This window comes from Copadichromis virginalis, linkage group LG15, assembly GCF_057382275.1.
Source record: "Copadichromis virginalis isolate Kocher_CV1m ecotype Utaka linkage group LG15, C_Virginalis_male_GT1.1, whole genome shotgun sequence".
In the NCBI taxonomy this organism is placed as follows: domain Eukaryota; kingdom Metazoa; phylum Chordata; class Actinopteri; order Cichliformes; family Cichlidae; genus Copadichromis; species Copadichromis virginalis.
Genome location: NC_140632.1, coordinates 4,008,956 through 4,032,057, shown reverse-complemented (window position 1 = coordinate 4,032,057; position 23,102 = coordinate 4,008,956). Strand labels below are relative to the sequence as shown.

General features: G+C 41.5%; 1 protein-coding gene across 5 annotated transcripts in view; it reads left to right on the top strand.

Annotated features, from left to right (window-relative positions):
* Nucleotides 1-23,102, top strand: part of klhl29 (kelch-like family member 29) — a 276,227-nt gene that overhangs the window by 111,799 nt on the left and 141,326 nt on the right. The gene's annotated exons all lie outside the window — the stretch shown is intronic.

Below are 23,102 nucleotides of genomic sequence, written 5' to 3'. Positions count from 1 at the left end.
TCGTCCAGCTGCTTTTGCCTGGGGACAATTAAGCAATGCTTATGCAAACAGCATAGTCGCACGTCCTCACTATTGACATAAAAAGAGAGAGGTGACATTACTTTGCACAGTTTATAAAGCTGAAGACGCATCACTGGCTTCAATAATGAGTTAAAAAGAGTTTCACACTTCTTCTGTGTGATCCACATAAGGGGTGTGCTTTTAAAAATGTGTAGATGGATGGATTTGTATATGTGTTAATGCTTTAATGCTGCGGCTAAACGTTTGCACTTTCATGTTACAACCTGTTATTAAGGTTAGCGAGGATTTTATAGACTTTATATGTGCACTAAAGCTGGAATTTTTTATCTCCTAACACATTACTCAGAAATTATCTTCCCACAGATAGGCTGCTGAAACATATGGATTTTGCTGCATGGACTAATCCCTTACTGTGAAATTTTTAATCCGTCCTTCCCTGATATTTAACAGTAGTGGTAGCTGGAATTTCTTCACCAGCCCTCGTATAACCCAAATGCAGCAGACACAACTAGTACAGCAAGAGCATGGTGATAAACTGAACGATTCACTGGCAGAGCACCGATGATGTTGGATAAGATGGACAAGATGACCGCTGTTTTGCAGCCTGTCTGGGGTCCACTTTTATAAATTTTAAATGTGTCCAAAATCAGAAAAAAATCCAAGAGTCTCACATCAGTACAGCCTTTATATCGATCAAGGGACCGCCAAAAATACATCATTATCATTTGCTTGAAGGTTTATGTTGATGGACGGCATCACTGGCATTTTGATTTCGCTCTGTTTACATCTCATTCGTTTCTCTGTTGAAAATGTTTCTTGATGAGATTTTGGTTTCTGATCTTTCGAGCAGTCTCGAACCGTGATTGCTATTTGTTTAGCCTGTAGCCATCTCATTAGTTTAATGTTGTTGCACTCAGTAGGTAAGTAATCTTGTGTTATTCTGGTCAGATAGCTGTTGTAGGAAGGTGCAAAACGCAGAGAGTCTCTAGCTAAAGTCCAATATGAATTATTTAAAGACAATCTGTGGAGGTTATGCTTTGTATTTTGTAGCGTCTCAAAAAAAAGTGTAAAAAAATCTGGGTAGCAGCGATTTGCAGTAAATAGAAGACGTATAGTTTGGTATCAGCCAACAGTTTGATCTTGAACTTGATATTTGCATTAAAAGTGTTGCTTCAGCAATGATTTGATCCAAGATAAGCATCTCAAAGGGGGGAAAAAAACCCCAAAAAAACAAAAGCAAAACGAAAAACCCTCGAAGCGCTGACAGCAACAATCAATAGAGCTTCTCTTAAAACAAAATTACACATTGTATCTCACTGGTCATTGATTTCAGCCAGGTCAGGTAGCCAGTGGATTGAAGCAGACCCCATACTGTGACCAACACAACACTGAACCGCGGGTGTCATGGCCTCACTCTGACACAATCAAAAAGAAGAAGAAAAGAAAGAACGCTTGCAAAAAGCACGTTTCTTCAGAGAGTCTTTTCTATTTCTGCATCCCCCCAGCTAATATAGTGATAGATGTTCTGGTCAGCGTTGAGGCGTTAAAAAAAACTACCAGTATGACACGACCGGGGCATCACCTTTGTAGTGCATTAGCAGCGGCTTAGCTTAGCTTTTATTCTTATTATCTCGCAGAGCCTTAATATCTGCGTAAAGAAACACTCCATGTGAATGTCACGGCGGTGTCAGGGAGCCTTGTAATGAATAGACTGGAAGAGCGAAAAATTATTGAATCTCTACCGAGGTTGAGGCCAAAGAGGGAGGTGAGGGTGGGGTGGGGGGTCCTTTGAAAAATGGGATAACTTTGTGAAGAGTCGCTGTGAAATGTATTGAATATGAGATGATTAAAGTTTAAGTAGGCACACACTGGGGAAGCGGGATGAGAGCGCCGGAACGGAGACGGGAGGAGAGGGAGGCGGGGTGAGGCGCCAGGTGAGGGTTGCTTTTGAATTAGCTCGAGCTAGTGGAGGAAACCACAATTGTTCTGTCAAACACTGCGATGCAACTCCATCATCGAGATAAGATGAAAGTTTACATGTTACAAAGCGAGGCAGACTCACCATGGGGTCGCGCCGAAAACGCTGCTCGCTTTTTACGAGGGAAGCTGAGAACACTGATCATCGCAGCGAGAAAAAAACGATCGCTTCACAGCTTGAAGGGATGTCATCCAGCGTGCCTTTATGCTGATGGACATAAACTGACGGTGCAGATAATTCAGCGAGATGGTTTACAAGAGCTGGTTAAGAATAGTAAAAAGAAAAAAAAAATATCACGTGGTCCTTTTTTTTATCATCCCTGACATTTTGACTTGCATTAAGAGTCAAAATATATACTCCAAACTCTCCCTAAATACTAAATAGTGCGATCTTTCTAAGGCACCTTTATCTTTCTCTTTGAGCTGCAGCAAGGTAAACAATCTTCATGCCGCCGCTGCCTGGATGTGATTTATTAGCTTCTACTGTACGTGTTGCCATCCCATCGCAGACTTGCTGCGTGCCATTTTCATTCACTGCAAAAATGTCACCAAAATCAAGCTTCTAAAAGACAATTCCTCTGAAGTAGAGCTGACTGATTGATGAGAAACCCTTTATTTCAGCACGGCAGCTTTCATTTATTATCTATATGGCATCATGTAAAACCTGAAGACGTTTTCACAGGTGAGTCAAGAGTCCCTTTATGTGACTTTCAGCGTTTGAACACTTATTCAATTTTAAATATGCGGAGCCAGAGGTCTGTTTCACTCTTTCTTTTCCACCCCTCCTTCTTCTTCTCTTCTTTGTAAGCGGTTAAGTGGTGCATGTGTCGGAGGATATTTTAGCACTAAAAGTCAGCTTGTCTAACAAAGAGCTGAGCCGAACCTGTCAGCTCTTTTTCCGCCTTGTCCATCTGGTGGTGGTGTCAGTTTGGATAAAGACAGCCCTTCGGCGGGTGCGTATGCAGAAAATCCGCCCTCGAGCGCGCTATTAAAAACGCCACTTTCTTTTTGCTTCTTCTGATTGGATTTTTTTTCTCCTTCTCATCACTGGAAAATGAGAGTTCGAATTCCTGGCACATACAAGCGAGGAAAACATTCAAAGCTTGCCGATGCGTACACCTGATCTTAATTGGTCTGACAGTTAATGAACTAAGACTTCCTACTTCAGTCTTTTACTTTCCATTACTCGGGCATTAATTCTTTTTTTTTTTTGTGTTTGTGTGTAATCGCAAACATCATCGGGGTGTTTGTGGACAAACAAATGTGCTGTCACCCATCTACGACAGAGGTACTAAGAAACGGCGGGCCTCAAGGGAGCAGTGGGAGGATTAGGCAGTGATTTTCCTTCACATGATACAGGGAAACTTTTGAGTATTAATGAGATGCAGCGATCGTGTGTTTACCTGGAGCAACGGCGCTGGGGTCTGGACGTCTCTGCGCCATGTGGGAAGAATTAAAGCTTCCCGCTTTGAATCAGACCACGCTACGCTGCCATGATTGCTAATCAAGGACAGAGATACAGAGCCAGCCAGCCAGCCAGACAGATGGACGGACAGACACAGAGAGAGAGTCAGAGACAAGACAGAGAGACAGGTGAACTCCTCAGTCATGAGGACTGCATACTGTCAAACTGTCAGAGGGAAAAAGGCATTGTAAAAAAGGAACTGTCAAAACCGTATTTTTCTTTCTTTCTTTTCTTTTTTGTCCGGTATTCACATTTTAAATCGGACGGGTTGTGAATGGGAGTCATGAATCCGATGACAGATTTATCAGAAATCTCTCGCCCTCATCGCAAAGTTAGGACAACGTCATCTTTCGCTGTCCAAAAAAATATTGATAGCTGTCTTGATTTAGGGAGGAAAGGTTGGTAAAAGAAAAGAAAGAAAAATCCACATAAAAACGAAACAGCGGGCAGATGTGGGAGGATAACGAAGCAACAGGTCAAAGGACAGGTGAAGGAAAGCGTTATCTTAGTCTGTCTCGTCACTCTCGCGGTGACAGGAGTGTCCCGCGGGCTTCATCTAACCCACATCTTTTTTCATGAGTGCTCCCGTGTCTGTCTATCCTGTCCACAGACCCACAGAGGTAGGATCCCAGCTGACCTTTTGTCTCGACAATGTAGCGCTGCAATTATCCATCCAGCTCTTCCCCTGTAACGATTCTGCAGCCCGGGCCAAGTCTTCCCTCTCTCTGTCTTTTTCTGCTTTCGGTGCACGTGTTGGATTTGGACGCCTTTGGGAAAAGAAAAATAAAACAGACCGAGATGAGCTATTGTTCAAAGAAATCCACGGATACCCCAAAATAGGAGACCTTTGTGGGTAGGGGGGCTGGCTCTGCGGTGTGTCTGTAACTGGTTACGGTGGGCTTTACAAAAACATTCTGCATGCACGGCTCTGGCATTAGAAGAGAAGATTGTCCAGTAGGGGCCTGCTCTTCTCCTTTTTTTTCTGGTGTGTTTTTGTGTGTGTGTGTGTGTGTGTGTGTGTGTGTGTGTGTGTGTGTGTGTGTGTGTGCGCATATATGTGTGGGTGGAAATGGAAAAGCAGCCTTCTCAACACACCGGCTGTCTTATGAGTCTGGCTCCAAACTGGCGGCCTGATGGCTCAATCTAATAAGCAGTCATTGGATATCAGATTTGAATCTTTCTCTGCTGTGTGAAAGACGAGACGCAAGTCCCTTCTCTATTTATGTCACAATGACTATGCAATATGAGGGTGTTATATTGAAAGGGTTTGAGGAGTGTGTTGTCATCCAATACTGTACATCTGCTCTCCCACCAGTACATGGAGATCATTGTCCCTCCGGTCTTTGGCTGAGGAGAAACTGGCACGGTGAGCGTCACTAGACAAATAAAGGTGTGTTTACGAAGAGCGGATTTGTCTCGGAGGCTCTCGTTGGCATTAGTTTGTCTCCTGTGCTCGTATTTGTTGGGGAAATTAGTAGCTTATGCTACCCTCTGCAGTTGCATGATTTGATGACAGCAACAAAGGCCTAGAAATCCCAGGCTTTTTTTTTCTCTTCTTTTTCATCTTGCTCCATCACACCTCTATTACTTTTTCGATCTAATTCGTCTGCCCATCTCTGCGCTTCCCCCTCCTGTCCACCACCCCTTTTGCGACTTCAAACAACTTCTTGTCTTTGTTGAGGCATAGATCCCCACTCCTGCGTCAGCAATGCCACCCTCTGAGCGCGCTTGTGTGAAATTGGATTGCTGATCCGTTGGTTTTGAGTGGCAGAGATGTAATATGGGATAGCGGCAACCGCATGCTCTGATGCCAGAGACAGCTGTTACAGGACACCGAGGGATCACAGACGACGCTTGACTCCCGGTCCTCATCTCTTCAAGACTGTAAATGCTCTCAGTAAATCTCATGACAACATAAAGGAAAACAGCGCTGAACAACAAGCAGAAACACACAAGGCTGTGGTCAGGCACGTTGCGCTGCCCGGCGTGTTCAAGGCTGTCAGATTTGCCCGATTCGCTTAAGTGTCAGGAGGTCACCGTTGATCCCTGGGCAATTTGAAGTGGCTGTCGTCTTAGATTTGCCATTATCATTTGTCATCGCTGCCGACGGTGCGTGTCACCGCTCCTCTTCCTCACCACAGGTTGAGAGGTCTGAGTCTAAGGGAAAAGTTATTCTTCACACAAATGTATCTTGCGATTATCACACACTCGGACTTCTTTGGCCTGAAAGGTAAAAGGTTTGCACTCTTTATCAGCTTGAATTCATGTCACTGGCGGGAGCATTTTTTTTTTTTTTTTACCCCCAAGGCAAAAAATGGTATAAAAGCAAGTGCAGCTACTTCTCAAAACCACTCTTGCAGCATAGCCTGTCTTCGACATCCCTCCATTTTTCTCCAGTTGTGTTTTAAACACTTATTTTGCTGCAAAGTATGGCTCAATCCACAGCGCTCACTCTTAGCTCTTATCCTCCTCGAAACTCAGAAACAAGGTTGCTTATTTTTTTTGTGCTGGCTGCAATAACTTGATTCAAAGTATATCATATTCTGAAAACTGCTCCGAGTGTAGGATAAAGCCGCAGCCACGCAATATCCACCTGAGGGCTGAAAAGCTCCCCCAAAATAATTGAGCTGGCTAAAAATATCAGTTTAGTAAGTCAGAGGATTTTTGTTGTTGTTGTTTGTATATTCTGAAAGAGAACTATGTCCAAGTTGTTGTTACAAAGGTAAAGTTGGTAGATGTTGCTAGTACTGGGTGGGCCCCTTTTGCCTTCAGAACTGCCTTAATTCTTCATGTAACAGATCCAGCAGGTACTGGACACCTTCAGAGATTTTGGTCCATGACATGATAGCGTAACACAGCTGTACATCCTTGATGAGAATCTTCCATCTCACCATCCCAAAGAAGCTCTGTTGGATTGAGATCTGGTGGCTGCGAAAGCCATTTGAGTGCAGTGAACTTGGTTTGAACCTCAGCAGGTCGTCTTTCTACATGCCTAAATGCATCAGGTTCCTGCAGTGTGATTGGCTGATTAGATATTAATCATTTGTACAAGTTTTCCCTAACAAAATGGCCAACAGGTGTACTTAACAAAGTGGTCAGTGACTGCATATTAGTAGGCGGCCATTGTTAGGTATTTGCAACTTAAAAAATTTTTTTTAAAAGAACATCCAGTTACTGCTAATTTCTTCATCACCTTCTGGACCCAGTTCCATAGGGGATGGCCGTAAGATTGCTGAGAATAAATACCACTGTTTGAAACTTCAACCCAAAAGTTTTCATTATTTTTTCAATTACCGTATTTCCCGGACTACAAAGCGCACCTGAATATTAGCCGCACAAGCTAAAATCAGGGGAAAATCCTGTTTTGTACATACATTAGCCGCACCTGACCAAAAGCCGCAGGTGTTTCAATATTGACTTATCATATGTAAGAGAATATGCACAAAGCGAATTGTCAGGAAAGAGATGGCTGTTTGGAGACACACCCCTTTTATTAATATTTTGAAAATCAAGTTATGGGTACATATTTGCACATGTGCTGTGCTTCATAAATGAGTAACAAATGTAGTACATAACAGTAACCTACAGCACACCAGAAAAATAGATTCAGACTACCTTTTAGGCTCAGGTGCAGTGACACGGCTTTAACAAGAAGAAAAGTCAGTCACTCACCATCATCTTTCTCTTCTTCCTGCGCACTAAAACCACCAAAGTCCTCTTCTCCAGTGTCGGAAACGAACAGGCTCAGGATGGCTTCGTCATCCACTCTCAGCTTCTTTCCTTCGTTGTCACTTTCAAAACCAAAGATAATCCTCATTGTCGTTGTCAGTGTCAGAGTCGAACACCCTCAGAAGGGCCGTGGCGGTGTCCTCCTCTTCATCATGCAGCAGTCCAGCCCTTCGAAATCCGTTGGTGATCGTGGATGTTTGCACACTTTTCCACGCTGTCAGAATCCACCGGTAGAGTTGAGCACAACTTGCTTTTCGCAAGTTTATCGCCGCTCGTCATCCACGACTCCCGCTGAACGCATAGCACTACTTTGAAGTTTGTTTTTCGCGCTACTTGTACGGCACTATGTTGCCTGGCGGATGGACATGTGACCAACATACCACTCTTGAACCCCGATCCTTCCGCCAGGCAACGTAGTGCCGTACAACAGCGGAACAAACAAAACAAATCGTCTTACGATATGACAAAAATCATGGACAATCTATAGAAAAGCCGCACCTGACTAAAAGCCGCAGGGTTCAAAGCTTGTGCAAAAAGTAGCGGCTTATAGCCCGACAATTACGGTAGATACTCTATGTTGCTAAAAGTATTCATTTTCCCAGCCAAATCATTGAATTCGGGTGTTCCAGTTGCTTCCATGGCCACAGGTGTATAAAATCGAGCACCTAGGCATGGAGACTGTACACACATCTGTGAAAGAATGGGTCGCTCTCAGGAGCTCAGTGAATTCCAGCATGGTACCATGATAGGATGCCACCTGTGCAACAAGTCCAGTCGTGAAATTTCCCTGCTGCTAAATATTCAACAGCCAACTGTTAGTGGTTTTATAACTAAGTGGAAGTGATTATGAACAGCAGCAACTCAGCCATGATGTGGTGGGACACATAAAATAACCGAGCAGCTTCAGCAGTTGTTGAGGTGTATAGTGTCAGAGGTCAGCAACTTTCTGCAGAGTCGATCCCTACAGATCTCCAGACTTCATGTGGCCTTCAGATTAGGTGTCGTGGAAAAATACAATAAAATAAAACCAGTACTGGTACCAGAAAAAAGAAGATTTATTCACAACACATGGGAAAAGACCCAGGGAAACAGAGTTAATGATAAAAAACCCTGAAAACCATAAATTTCACACCTGAACCTCAGCTCTCGCGGCCCGGTACCAAGCGACTCATGGAGCGGTACCGGTCCGTGGTCCAGGTGTTGGGGACCGCTGGCGTAGAGAGCTTCATGGAATCAGTTTCCATGTCCAAGCAGCTGCAATCAAGTCTTACATCACCACACCCAATGCAAAACGTCATGGCGATTATGGCGTGGGGTTTTTTTGGACTTGGGCTTGCCCCTTACTTTGCGGAAACAGTTTGGGGATGGCCCCTTCCTGTTCCGACATGACTAATCAGCAGTGCACAAAGCAAGGTCCATAAACACATGGATACGCAGGGATGGTGCGGAAGAACTTGACTGGCCTGCACAGAGTCCTGACCTCAACCTGACAAAACACCTTTTGGATGAATTGGAGTGGAGACTGCAAGCCAGGCCTTCGCATCCATCTTCATCGTTTGACCTCACAAATGTACTTCTGGAGGAATGGTCAAAAAGTCCCAGAAACACAGTCTTGTGGAAAGCTTTCCTAGAAGAGTTGAAGCCTTTATCACTGCAAAGGGTGGGCAGATATATGAGCAACATGGATTAATGATGGGATATTACTCAATTTCATATCCATGTGAAGGCAGATGAGCAAATAATTTTGGCAATATAGTGTAGTTATGACTTTAGTTGTACTAAAACGCTCCAACCACTTCAAAGCATTCATTATTTAGATGTGTCCTCATGAAATCAGCAGCAGCAGAGAATTTTTTAGCACTCCCCACTAATGACAGCATCATCTTTAGTCAAAGGAGCTTGCAAAGAAAAGCGTCTGGACTTCTTTAAGTTACTTGAAGACGTTTCACCTCTCATCCGAGAAGCTTCTTCAGTTCTAAGGTCAAATGGTGGAGAGTCCCAGATATAAACCTAGTGGGAGTGACCCCCCACAGAGGGACAAAAGGACCCCCTGATGATCCTCTAATCGCCTGAGCCAAGGTGTGAAACTGGGTGTGGGTCCCAATCAGCCAGAGTTTCGGGTGAGTTCATTGTGAAACCTGGCCCCACCTTATCATGCGAATTCCTGAGATCAGATGGCCCAGGATGTGAGTGGGCATTATCTTTACCTCTCATACACTCGTACAACTTTTTGTTTTGATTTAGCAACACTTCTCACTTGTGTTTTAACAGTTATTAGGGAATGGGTGTCTTTGGTGGAGTACGTCATGTTGTGAATCCCTAAAGAAGCATTAGCAGAATGCTAGCATTTAATGGGTTGTGCAAGAAAAAGTGGTGAGACGTCAGATAGCAGTGTTTCCTTTCGGTTGTGGCACATCATCTGTACTGTTTTCGTGAGAACTAGGGCATTTTTAAATAGTCATTTTAGCCTTTTATGTAACAGAGAATTGTTCACCGAGTGTTATCTCATGAGCACCCCCCACTGTGCCCTCAGCTGAATCGCAGCCAATTTCTGTACAGTGGAATTAATAGGAGGTATAAAGACTCCCCTACATTGCTGACATTACGCATAGCTGTCTGAATTATCCACATTTCACTATAACACAAAATGAATACTGTGAAAGTGCTTTGGTTTAACCTCATCAGCGGGACAAAAAAATGCTTGCTTCTTTGTCTGATGCCTCCTATCTTATTGCCTGCATCACTTCTACTACGGGCTCTTCTTTAGAGAACAGCTTTTCGATAACTCGTAAAAAGAACAAGACTCGCTTCTGTGACTTGTTTGTACCGCAGACGTCTTTTGTTTTCTGTTTTTTTTTTTTCTCTTTTTTGTATTATGTGGTTGTGACAGAGGCAGCTTTATAAAGTGAGTGGAATCACATGAAGTGTTTTTTCTCCCCGTGTGGGTGGGACCTAATTGTGCTCTGTCTCTGTGCTTATGCAAGTTTTAAACTAGCACTTTCATCTCCCACTTAAACAAGTTCAGTATTTAAAAAGGAATTTATAGAAAAATGAGTTGTAATTGACATTGTCCGCATTCGGTTGTTTACGGCACATTTTAGATAATAGTTTTTACAAAGCAGCAGTCAGATGTCTGGAGACGCTAAAGCCCCTCTCTTCAGTTCAAGGCTGCCATTCATTCATCTATGTAATTGAGCACATCATCGAATGAGTGGATCAGCACTCTAGCCCTTCATACCCGCACTTAGTACCCAAATTTCCTTTCAAGTGTTAAATGAACCCCCCGCTGATCCTCGCTGATTGTATGTCATTTGGATTTTGTCTGGTGGCAATAAAACCTCATCTGCCAGCATCGTTCTCCTTCCTCAATGGCCACTCCTTTCTCTTTGTCTGTCCTGTTCCACAATTGCGGAATAAAGAGAGGTGGCATTTAAAAAGGTCCACATGTGGAGGGGTTGACATTCAAAGTACTGCCACCTTAAGGTTAACTCCATGCGAAAGGTGATAGTGAATGCAGGCTTTTAAAGCATCAGTCATGTCGTGGAATATCAGATATCAGTGAGGAGGCAGACGGAGTAGTGTTTAAGATGCACAGGTAAACAATACAACCTCTCTTTGGCATATCTGGCACTTCAGATCCATCTCACCTGTGGTATTAAGGCCTGATGTGCTCTTAGCGTCAGTTACATGCTGCAGAAGACAATGAGGGATTTTTGTCTTCGTGTTTTGCTGCCAAGGCTATATTTGTGTAAATGCATACGGCTTCAAAAGAAGTAGTTATGGACAATTGCCCTCAGATGCAGCCCGAGGCTGAAACTTGACTCCTGGTAGAAACATTTACTTTTTTCATTCCTATTTGAAAAGGCTAGACTAAAAGTGTTTGTACTTTCTATGGCTGTAAATAGACACTGACAGGCTTTGCTTTGAAAATTCCTTGCTTGACTTATTGCCGTTTTCAGCTGGGTGCACAAAGGAGACAATAAACGTAAGGCTTAAGAGAGGTCCTGAAAATACTTTGGAAAAGAAAAATCACTAGCCAATTGGCCGTGCTCTTCTCACTCACTGAGCTGATATCTGGAAAGGATCTTAGGCGTTTTGTTTAGCTTTAATGTGTCTATTGAAGAACACAAAGTGCATGGAACAGGAGAAGGAATTTTGCTATTGACTCCGAGCGGCTCTCGGGATGGGAGCATCTGTCGCGCAGCCCAGCACTTTGATTCAGACTGACACATCTCCACGTTCCCTAAAGTTTTCTGTAAAGCAACCGCAAAGCTGACATTTTTGGTTTACGTCTCAGCAAATGCTGTGTTAAAGCTCGGTAGAGATCTGTTTCAGCTGATGCATCATAATGAGGTATTATGTTCTGATTCTGAACTCTTCATCACGCCGCATTGTCTAAAGTTTGAGTTTGTCTGATACTGTAAAGTTGTTATTGACCTTTTCTTTAGCTTTGTATTTAGATATCATTAGCAAATGCTATTTTAGTTATGTTACAGATACAACACTATAAAAAAGTATTTGCCATTCCTGATTTTTTTTTTCCTGGTAATGAGTATTTCACAGCGCCGTAGAGGAAATTTGGCCCACTCTTTTTAGCAGAATTGTTTAAATTCAGACATTTTTGGAGGGTTTTCTAGCAGGAATGGTGTAAAAAATTTAAATCTGGTTTAAGTCTTGACTTTGACTAGGCCAATGCAAAGCCTTTGACTTCCTGATGTTTTTCAAGATATGGTCTTGCTGCGCAACCCAAGTGTACTTGAGCTTTAGGGCAGAATTCATAGTTTCATCCCAACCATCCCAAGAAATTTGCAGTACCACCACCATCTTTGACTGTTGGTATGATGTTCTTTGTATGAAATCCGCTGTTAATTTTATGTCAAATGTAAAAGGACTCAAAATTCCCCAAAAGTGGAACTTTTGTCTCATCAGTCCACTGAATATTTTCCCAAAAGTCTTGTGGATTAAAATGCTTTTGGCAAGTGTGAGGAAACCCTTGGTGATCTTTTTGGTCAGCAGTGGTTTTCACCTTGGACTCTCTCAAGGTAAAAGTTGTTCTGGGTTCTTTTCTGACCTCCTGGATGAGCTGTCGATTTTCTCTTGGAGTAATTTTAGTAGGCCGGGCACTCCTGGGCTCACTCAGGTTCACCGCTGTTCCTAGTTTTTGTGGATAATGGCTCTCATCATTGTTCACCAGAGAACCAACGGCTTAGAAATGACTTTGAACCCCTTTTCAGAGCGATAGATATCAATGATTTTGTTCCTCAGCTTGTTTCTTGAAATCTTGTTGCCTATTCTACTTTGTCAGTTTTTGACAGTTACTTGGTTCATTTTTGTCTAATATTTAAATTGTTGTTTGATGAAAATTATTTGCTGAAAAAGATGTGAAAAATATACAAAAACAAAGCTATAAATAATACTAATCATTGGTGCGACATATTAAACAAATACATTTGTAGTTGACAGAAACTTGGGTGATGCGATTAGTAGTAGTATTAGTAAAAGTAGCTGGTGATAGCTAAGTCAAACTTTGTTTTTCTGGTGCAGGAATGTAAAGTACAGGTTGATCTGCTCTAGCTGTGCTCTGATAGGTATTTTTAACTGGCAGATAAACATTTCCTGCCCCTAACAACCCTCGTTTTTATTTGTCCCTGTACTGTGTTAAAAGTGAATGACTGCATCCAAGTAAAATCTCTGCTGGATCCATTAGAAATGTGGCGCATACTTTAGCTCGCGCTTTGATTAGGATGTCCAGTTGATCTGGGCTAATCTCTTTAACGAATGAGTCTTGGGTCCCTGCGTTCATCATGGTCAATAACAACAAATGGCTCTACTGTACTGCTGATAGTTTCTGCTTGGGGCGATAAAATAATTGCCCTTTTTATGTCAGATTGGAGGATGCTGATTTGCCAAATGTACAGGGCTATAAGCTTATCTTCAGTCAGCAATTGGCAATATTACCTCTCTGCCTTGGCAATGTTTCTTTGAGAATGCAGAAGCATTTTTTAGGGACACCACTGCAGCATAGCATTTCTATGGATCTTATTCAGTATGTTTAACATCTTACATGCACATTTAACACATTATTTACACTTAATCTGGAGACTTCTGCTGGCTAGCAGGCCCTGCTTCCTGTATTCTATTTTTACCATCCAGCGCATATAACAAACTTTTTTCTCTCTCACCTTTTTTTTAATATAACAAGGTCCTCATTATGACAGAAGCTTTTCCTCGACTACAGACAACTTTTTATCTCTCTCTCCTTATTCTTGCATTTCTATCAGTCCATTATTCGACTGCGAGTCCCCAGCATTGTGGCCTACTTGCTGTGGGCCTTCCCTGTGCACCAGACTCAGGGGATCTAAAGCCGGCCATTTTAATAATACACACATAAATAATAGATATATTTTAAATGCAAATTCTAATAGGGACTTTGGGGGCGACTCAATCATGCAGCATTTGCGGTTTTGACCTTAACTCGGGCTAACAAATTACTGGGAGCTCAGTGTTTCTCATTAGGTGCTCCACGCATCATCACACCGCCAAGTTGCCTTTGGCTATAACCACAAACTCTGTATACACGTGTTCAATATTTTCCTTTCATTTTTTGTGTTTAGTAGTTTTTACCTGTGCGCTTTTTTTTTTTTTAAGTAAAAAGTAACATCAAATACCTCACAGTTGATGTTGCTGATAAGAGTATAATAAATACAGAGGTAAAGTTATATAAATGCCATTGTTTTTGTTCTCTTTTGAAAGAAAACATCCATAACTAATGCAGAAAATCGTAATACATACATATAGTAAGTACAAGTAAGAAGTTGTCTGGTGAAATAAAGTATATTCAGTGTATAAGTAAATGTCCCATATTTGAAATTCAAGCAGAGTATTATTGCAAAATGCCTAAATAGCTAAAATCTAAGTGCTTTGCATGAAGATGGCTTCTTCTGATTATGGCTGTCTGGGGTTATTGCCAAGCCGCTGAATCAATTGTGATGCCTCTTGAATAGCACTGCTCTTATTTCCTTTTCGCCACATAAATTTAGAGAAGATATTAGTAAGAACACACATTTTTTGTGTGCTTAAGGAAAAGGTTCTCCTAAAATTCCATCCATATATTCATACTCTTTGCCTGCCTCTTATGTTAAATATTTGAGCTCATCTCAACATGAGCTCGGTGAGCCGATATTTTGGAAGGGTCACCAGTGGACCAATGTCTGAGCTAACAAACAAACCATTTTGCATGTCTGGGCTCACACAGATGAAATAATAAAGAAAAAAAAAATCAAACCAAGGACCTTCTTGGCTGTGAGGCGGCTCTGGTAAACACTAAGCCACCATACTCCTATTCATAATGATAACAACAGTGGAACTGCCGTGTAATTGGAAAGAATAAATCTGGGCCGTGTATAATAGCGGGAATGGTTATTACAAATTGCACACATTCTAATGTGTTTCCACAAAAGAAAGAAACATTCCACCCATCCAAGAAATAGATGCAGGTATGCAGCAAAAATGTTAGAATTACTATAGCTATTGTGCAGAGAGGTTATGCTACGAATAAGGTCATGTTTTGTTGAATGGGTTTAAGATTACGCCAGGCAGAAAGCTCTTTACAGCTTCAGCATCAATTTTTTTCTTCCCCCAGTCCTATTTCACAACAATTGCTCCAATGTGCACCGTGACCAGCCCTTACATTTATTCCTGCTAATATCAACAGCTGGCCGTCACATTTACCTACAACCTCAAGTCCCTCTGTATTTTCATAATCTCGCCGTGCACGAGATGCACAAACACGCGGATCATCGTCTGTGAAACAACAAAGGCCACACAGTTTGTATTCCTTTGTAATTCGGCTCTAATAACAGCCCTGCAAACTTTATTGCAACCCTAATCAGATTAGATACTTCTGGGAAATAACAGTTGATAATGTTTGAAGAGGAGGATAATATCCCTATTCAAATTAGTCTGCAAATTAGAATGGAATAAATTGTCTGTTCAACATAATATTTTACCGAGTCTGGAGACAAAGCAATCCAAAAAGTAATTGAAAGCAATTAGATTATGATTACTAAATTTGATTAATCTGGTGGATTACACTACTGGTTGTCAATTTCAGGTTGGTATTCTGTTACAAATTGCTAATATATAACATTATATTTATATATATCCATTTCTCAAGTGAATTTTTATTAGGACTGTGCTTTATAGCACCGATGACAGAATAGTGGATTTTCTATGGAAATAGCATCGCTCGGTACAGTATTAAATTCCATACTCGGGACCAAAAGCCTCTCTTAATATTGCCATTCATTAATCTTAGCTCTTTAGCATAAATCCTGTTCCTAAACTTGCTTTCTACTGACATCAGCTATAAAGCTTTATTTAGGCAAACTTAAAGTAAAGTAAAATTCACCTTTAATCAATCACTGTAACCTGTAATTACTTTATGAAATTCAGTTCTGCCACAACTTTCTTTACAGGTGTGTAAGCGACACTGTGGGTCCTCACTCACCACCCAAACGTCAGTATGAGAATACACGGGACACTTGTTGTGTTGTCTGTGGCTTGCCACTGATCTGTCAGCGTTGCGTCGTCGTCTTAAGTGCCGGTGGGGTCGGCGGTTTTGTTCGTCGCCGTTCTCTTCCAGCCATGCCAGAAGGCACCGTTTGTCACGGCCTGTCATTTCACAGGGAGCGAGCGAGCGCGCGTACCGTGATTTGACATAAATGAAAAAGTAAGGTATGATTGTTGCCTCGCTGCCCGCTCCCCGGCTTCCATCACGACATCCCTCGTTCATTTTGATCCATTCCTGGTGCTGTTACTGTGAGCTGGAGCCTAAATGTCAGCCCAGTTTGAGTCATATTTCCATCTTTGAAGGAAGCAGGAGGGGGGGAAAAAAAACGCTGTCTTTATCCGGCCGCGCAGACGTCCTTCTACGTTTTGGTTGTTTTTGTTGTTGTTGGCGATTCTACAGCTGTCATCTCAATTAGGAAGCTGATTTCGAGGGACTGTTTGCGCGCTCGCACCACATCTACTGTCTTCCTGATGACGCGCAGTATGTCAGAACGGTGCATGGAGAGAAGGCTCTCAAGGTCAGATTGAAATTGGAACCATTTCATCATGAATCATTATGAGAAGTGCTGTGCATCTGTTGGAGCAATAAATATTGTCAAACATGAGCCAAGCACAGTATATACTATAAATGATACACTTGCAGCATGTTATTTTAGGGCCACAGTTTATTGCAGGCTTGTTTTTGCTGAGCTATTGCACATCTATGAAACCCATGTATTGATTTCTTTGTATTTTGTTTTTTTTACTGTTAATTGCACGAATATTTCACTGCACTAAATGAATTTATGGATGTTGTTCAAATGAAAGCCCCCTCCAGCTCTTGGCAGGTGTTTTTTATTCAACAGCTTTTAGCCATTGGCCGGTAAATGACTTTGCTATGATAGTGCCAGCGACTTGAGTCAATTTGTTTTTCGTAATGGCTCGTCTTCTGTTGGTGCACAAAAGCATCTTGAAACTATAGCGTGTGATAATTAAGTTTGGGGCTAAGATTCAATTAGAAACTGACATTAATATCTCTGCTTGAAAGAGCAGTGCATGTTTGACACAATCCAGGACCTGTATTCTTAGTTTATTTGGGCAGAATTTTCATATTTTAGGTAGGAAATCATCAGGAGAGTGATCAGAGAATACGGCCTAAATTTTTTAAAGGGTTCAAAGAGCTCTGCATACAAGTCTGAGTAATGTATACTTGCTTCCAGCCATAAAAAAAGCCTTTGCGATATTTCCCAAATGTCTTTCGAAGGACCGTCAAGTCTGCATCACATTGAATCACAAAGTCCAGAACAATTCAATTGAAAATCAGCCGAATTATTATCTCGGGCTTTGTGAACCCACAATGAAGATTATTGAAAATGAGGGTGATTGTCTTGTTACTGTGAATTTTGTAAGCCAACTCGGAAATGAAACATTTTATGCAGAGTGTTGTGGGTTCGTGTGTTTGTGCATGTGTGTGGTTTCTCTCTGGAGAATAAAAGCAGAGAGATGAACGTGTGGGTGTGTCTGTCTTCCTCGCAGAATGATTACCTTGACAAGGTTAAAAATGAATAAGTGCAGTTGAATAAACCGTCTGCGATTCATTTAATGACAGCTGCTGATTTGAGCCGTGATGCCTACACAATATGAGACAGACACGAATAAAAAAAGCAGAACATCCGAGATCAGCAGTGTTGCTAGCACTTTCTAATTTTTTTTCCCTTACAAGATTGCAGGATTATTATACCTGCTTGTTTCATAAAACTTTATTGTACAAGTAAATCATCATTCTCAATAGGCACACACAACAAAAGAGAAACGCACAAAAGAAAATAGAAATACTGCAGACTGAATCTTGAATGTCTTGAACCATATCAGATTTCTCATGCGGCAGATTTTCCCTGATAAATGGCGCAGAACTCCCACAAATCTTTTTGCCAACCATCATCGAGGGCAGCTATTGAAACTGTCGCACGAAATAAGACTCGACTCTAGATTTCTTAGGCTTCACTTGTACAGTAAGAGTATTTTAGAGCATAATAGTGCCCCTTTTAATTATATTAAGTCACAGAAATACCTTCTTACTTTGCAAATTAATAGTTTAACCTTGCGTGGTCTAAATCCAAGTTAAACCACCAGCTAATTTTATTTTTTGTTATTATTATCCTGTCGTTAGGGGATTAAATCTCTTTTTTAAGACAGACCTCTATAAAATAAAAGTCCCACGGTTTCTGTAATATACACCAATTAGCCGCCTGCCTGTACCACCAGATCTGACCTGTCTGGGCACAAGAGGGTCAAAGTGTCTGACAGCAGGAAGTTCACACTGGATCTGTGGGGTTCTTTATGTTTCAGGTTGGGAGTCTCTGTGGATTTGGCTTGTTCGGGCACATCTTGCAGATGCTCAGTTGTGCTGGGATCTGTAGAGTCTGGAGGCCGGGTCAACACCTTATCCTCTCTGGCTTGTTCATTGCTAAGCAGTCTTTGACAAGCGTGGCAGGGAGGCGTTTCCCTACTTTGTGATGTGAGGCTCATTATTGTTTGGGTGTGTGTTGTGTGTCAGAGTAACCCAAGGTTTGCCAGCAAAACACTGGCAAGCAAATTCCAAATCAGTGTTGTTCAGTTTACCTACACCGTGGTTTTATTGTTGACTGTTCAGTGGTTAATTTAAAAAAAAAAAAAAGGTGAAACCATATTGAATGTGTTGAGTCATTCATGCCGTGTAATCGTAATTCGGTATTTACTGGCTCCTCACGATGAACCTGAATGTCAGCTATTCCAATCATCACAGGTAACCAAGCTGGAAGGCCAGGGACCTCATTTAAGGCCTGTTTACCATATGCTTGATTTTCAGTGGAGTTTCAGACATCAGCAGAATATGAAAAAAAAAAACCTGCAAGAGAAAAATGACTAAAACCCAGCCGTCAAACAGGATCATTTAAAATCTGATTAAAGTATCTGATTGCTCACCTGCTATAACTCATCAGCTTCACTAGCTTGTTGCTAAAGGCACATGTGGCACATAAAAACTAGCAACAGATTCAGGGTAATAATGCTCCTCGTTCAGTATGTGTGAACTTTTTAACGCGTTCACCATGTTTTCATGTTGCTGTCAGATCAACATTTAAGAAATTATCAATCGTACTATTAAATAGAAGTGATGCTTAATATTAAAAATCTTCCAAACAAAGTGGAAATTTTAATATATACTAAACAGTTTGTCTTTATCTTCAGGTTCCTGCACATTTGGGTTTATTTTGGATTTTTTTTATGCTTCGGCATAAAAGTTTTGCTTATTGGCTTGAACTAGACAGAAAATTTGAATTTATAGTAAACTATTATGAACCATCAGAGCTGTAAGCTGCCCTATTAAAGCCTCTAATACAGAATATCTTACACAGAAACATTTGTGTGCATACAGAGGCAAATTTAAATGTTGTGACTCTTAATTCCGAATAAAATCTTTTTCCCTTCCCCCAGCTTTCTTTTTAAACCATTAGCTGATATTTTGAAACAGCTGGTTGCACTTAGTTATCTCTGTAGGCGTTTCTGAGAATACCGAAAATATGTTACACAATTACTGCCATAGATTTAACTCTGTATCTGTAATTTAACCTTTTAGATTATACAAAAGCCTCCCCTGTGTTGCTAAACTGAACAATGTTCCTTCTTTGTGTCTCCTTATTTTATAAGGTGCCCCTCAAAGATCTGGGTTGAGCTATCATTACCAAGTATAAAGGGTTTTTTCTCTTCCTGCTGTAGGCACCTACTTGAAATTTATTGTGGTCAAAGAAAAGGGAAACATAAATATTTATCAGGAGGAAGCACGAGAAATAGAAGAAATGTAATAGTTGTTCTAATTCAAATCTTTTAAATTTGAATCGAGCGTTGTAAGGGTGTGACCAGAAATCTCTTGGTGTGTGACCTGCATATTTTCCTGATAAATGAGACATGTTAAATGATGTGCCAGAGGGAAAATGGGTCTTTTCAAGCAGCACACACTGTTCCGATCATCACAGATAACCAAGCGGGAAGGCCAGGGACCTAATTTAAGGCTATTTACCATACGCCAGATTTTCAATGGAGCTGCAGACATGGGCAAAATATGAAGAAAACCTGCAAGAGGAAAAAGGACGAAAACCGAGCTCACAAATAGGATCATTTAAAACCGTCCAGAGTTCATAAAGACGCGAGTAATTAATAATTCATCAATCTCATCTTGAGATCTTTTACCGTGAATGATATTTGAGCTTCTTCTCAGCCTTACCCGTGCACTCTGAAATGAGTGAATACAGGAAAAGAGGACTCAATTTTATCAAAAACAAAGAGATGGAATGTGATTAGTTTCCGAGCACATCTCCTGGTTGTATCACCCTTGACTGATTCATCAGAGTTGAGCAACAAAAGGAACACAGTTTTTAATCAGAGCCATAATTCTTGATTAGCACTTAAGCAGGATTTGTCTCTAAAGGGGTGATTGCTGTCACTTCTGAACATTTTAGGCAACTCACAGAAGTATAACAGTGAATACTGAACTGTTTCTCTTGGTCTTGGTCTCTTTACCATCTAATTCACCAGTCAGTCATGCATCCACCACACACAGTATATCATACATGTTGAGACACAGTTGGTATAGACATTATGACTCTTCTTTAGGAGCAACGGCTGAAAATAGTGCGTTGTTACATGTGTGATCTCATATTGCCATGTTGGTAACTGGACTGTCACTACAACTGACCAATCAAGTTGTTGCATTATCAAGGACATTCGAATTAACATAACTCCAACTTAAAAGCAGGCTGCACAATGAATCTAATTTTCATTTCCATGGCAGAATTGGCTTCCTACAATTTAATGAACATGATTGAGTGATTTTGAACATGTGTGCTTGGCAGCAGAGAGCAAAGCAAAAGCAAATCGGTGCCTTACCACGTGCGTTTGAATTTTCTGGAGAAATTTGGTTGAGTAACAATACATTAAAAGGCAGATATACGACAAAAAGCAAATGTCTGGCACATCAGAAGGTGAAGACCTGAAATATAGAATTTGATCTTCATCCATTATTTAGAAATATTTTGGATTTAGGGCACGTTATATTAATCAAGAAGAGTGTTGTAGAGTTGTTTATGCATTGCAAAGCATCACAACAGGGCTGTGTTCTTTCTCCTCTGCTCTTCTCCCTGTACACCAACTGCTGCACCTCCACCCACCAGTCTGTCAAGCTAATCAAGTTTGCAGATGACACCACCGTTATTGGGCTCATCTCGGACGGGGATGAGTCTGCCTACAGGAGGGAGGTTGAACGTCTGGTGTCTTGGTGCAGCCACAACAACCTGGTGCTGAATGCCCAGAAGACAGTGGAGATTATTGTGGACTTCAGGAAGCACACAGCTCCACTCCCCCCCCATCATCCTGACTGACACCCCCATCACCTCTGTGGACTCATTCCGCTTCCTGGGTACCACCATCACCCAGGACCTGAAGTGGGAGCCCACCATCACTTCCGTCATTAAGAAAGCCCAGCAGAGGATGTACTTCCTGAGGCAGCTGAAGAAATTCAACCTGCCAACACGGACGATGATGCAATTCTACACTGCAATCATCGAGTCCATCCTCACCTCCTCCATCACCGTGTGGTACGCTGGAGCCACTATCAGGGACAAACAGAGACTGCAGCGTGTTGTGTGCTCTGCTGAGAAGGTGATTGGCTGTAGACTCCCATCTCTGCAGGACCTGTACACCTCCAGGACATTGCGGCGTGCAGCTCGGATCTCAGCTGACCCTTCTCACCCTGGATACAGTCTGTTTGACCTGCTCCCCTCAGGCAGGAGGCTCCGGTCCATTCGCACCAGAACCTCTCGCCATAAGAACAGTTTCTTCCCCTCTGCTGTTGGACACATGAACAATAAACGTACGACTGTCCCCACCACTAACTCATGACCCTACGCTGTGTTCACTGCATGATTCCATGTTTTGGCACTGATCACCACCTGCACTCATGTATATATCTTTCTACGTAGCACTTTTAATTCTTATTCTTACTTTTATTTTTTCATGTCTATTTAAGCGCAATTTATGACAGCATGTTTGCACTGAAGCACCGCAGCAATTTCCTAATGTTGTAAACCTGCTCAACATTTGGCAATAAAACCCTTTCTGATTCTGATTCTGAACTAACTTATTCAACTGGCTAAAAAGCACAAACTGCAGTTTGGTGAATGTATGAAGGCCGAGTAAAACGATGCAATGGCTGGTAACGTGAATCATCCAACATCAGCTCAGACATCCACGTGAGCTGTGTCCATCCAGCTCTGAAATCACGAACGCCATCGCATTCTGTTTGGCCAAAGATATCTTTCCATTAAGCACGATGAGTACCGAAGGCTTCATGAAAACAGTCAAAACGCCGGACAAAAGATATGTTATCCCCCGGTGCAGTTATTTCTCCGAACTGACAAAACCTGCACTGTATGCAAAATGTTGCAGGGAAGATGGAAAGTTATCTCACAGCTATTCAGTACTTTGCTACTTTGAGTTTCCTTCACATCCATCATGCAGGTGCAGCAAATGGATTGAAAGACTTTATACTTTGCTTCTAGGAAATGCACTTAAATGAAGTGCATAAACAACTCATTTGTCTGCAAAGATGTTTTAAGTAGCGAGATTGCAGCACATGTAAAAGTGAAAGCAGCGCCCTGTTGGTTACATTTTGTGTTAGTTTTTTTGTTACCATTTTTTAAACTTGGATAACATTTTTTTCTTCCAAGAGATGCACTCAACTTAGGTGAAAAAGAAGGCCAATTTGTTTATGCAAAGACGTGTACATTATCAGGAATGATAATTACACAACATTAATGCGAAAGATGTGTTATTTATTGCAAGTGCAATAAAAACATTTCCTCAACAAATTCAGTGAATAATAATGGCAAATAATCGTGATCTCAAAACAGATTAACATTATCAAAATAATTTTGGCTGTAAACATCCAGGCCTAATAGAACTTTGCTTGCATATTGCTCTTTATTTTGAAACTAAGTAGAAGAAGAAGCATTCTGAGAGTGCAAACATCTGCCAAGGCCTCTTTCTCTCTAGGCCGTATTTACCTATCAACCAAAACCAGCCACGGCAGGTGGATTCCCTCCCAGAACCTGGTTCTGCCAAAAGGTTTCTTCCTCTTGAAAGGAAGTTTTTCTTTTCCACGGTTGCCAAGTGCTTGCTGAAATGGGGTTGTGAATTGGCACTGTTATAAACTAAATTAACTTTTAGGGGAATACTATTGTATTTTGTATTTAGTTGTCTTTGGTCATTTTAAGAATAGAATAACTCAATTGTTATTGTAACTAGTATATTAAAATTACAAAATTAA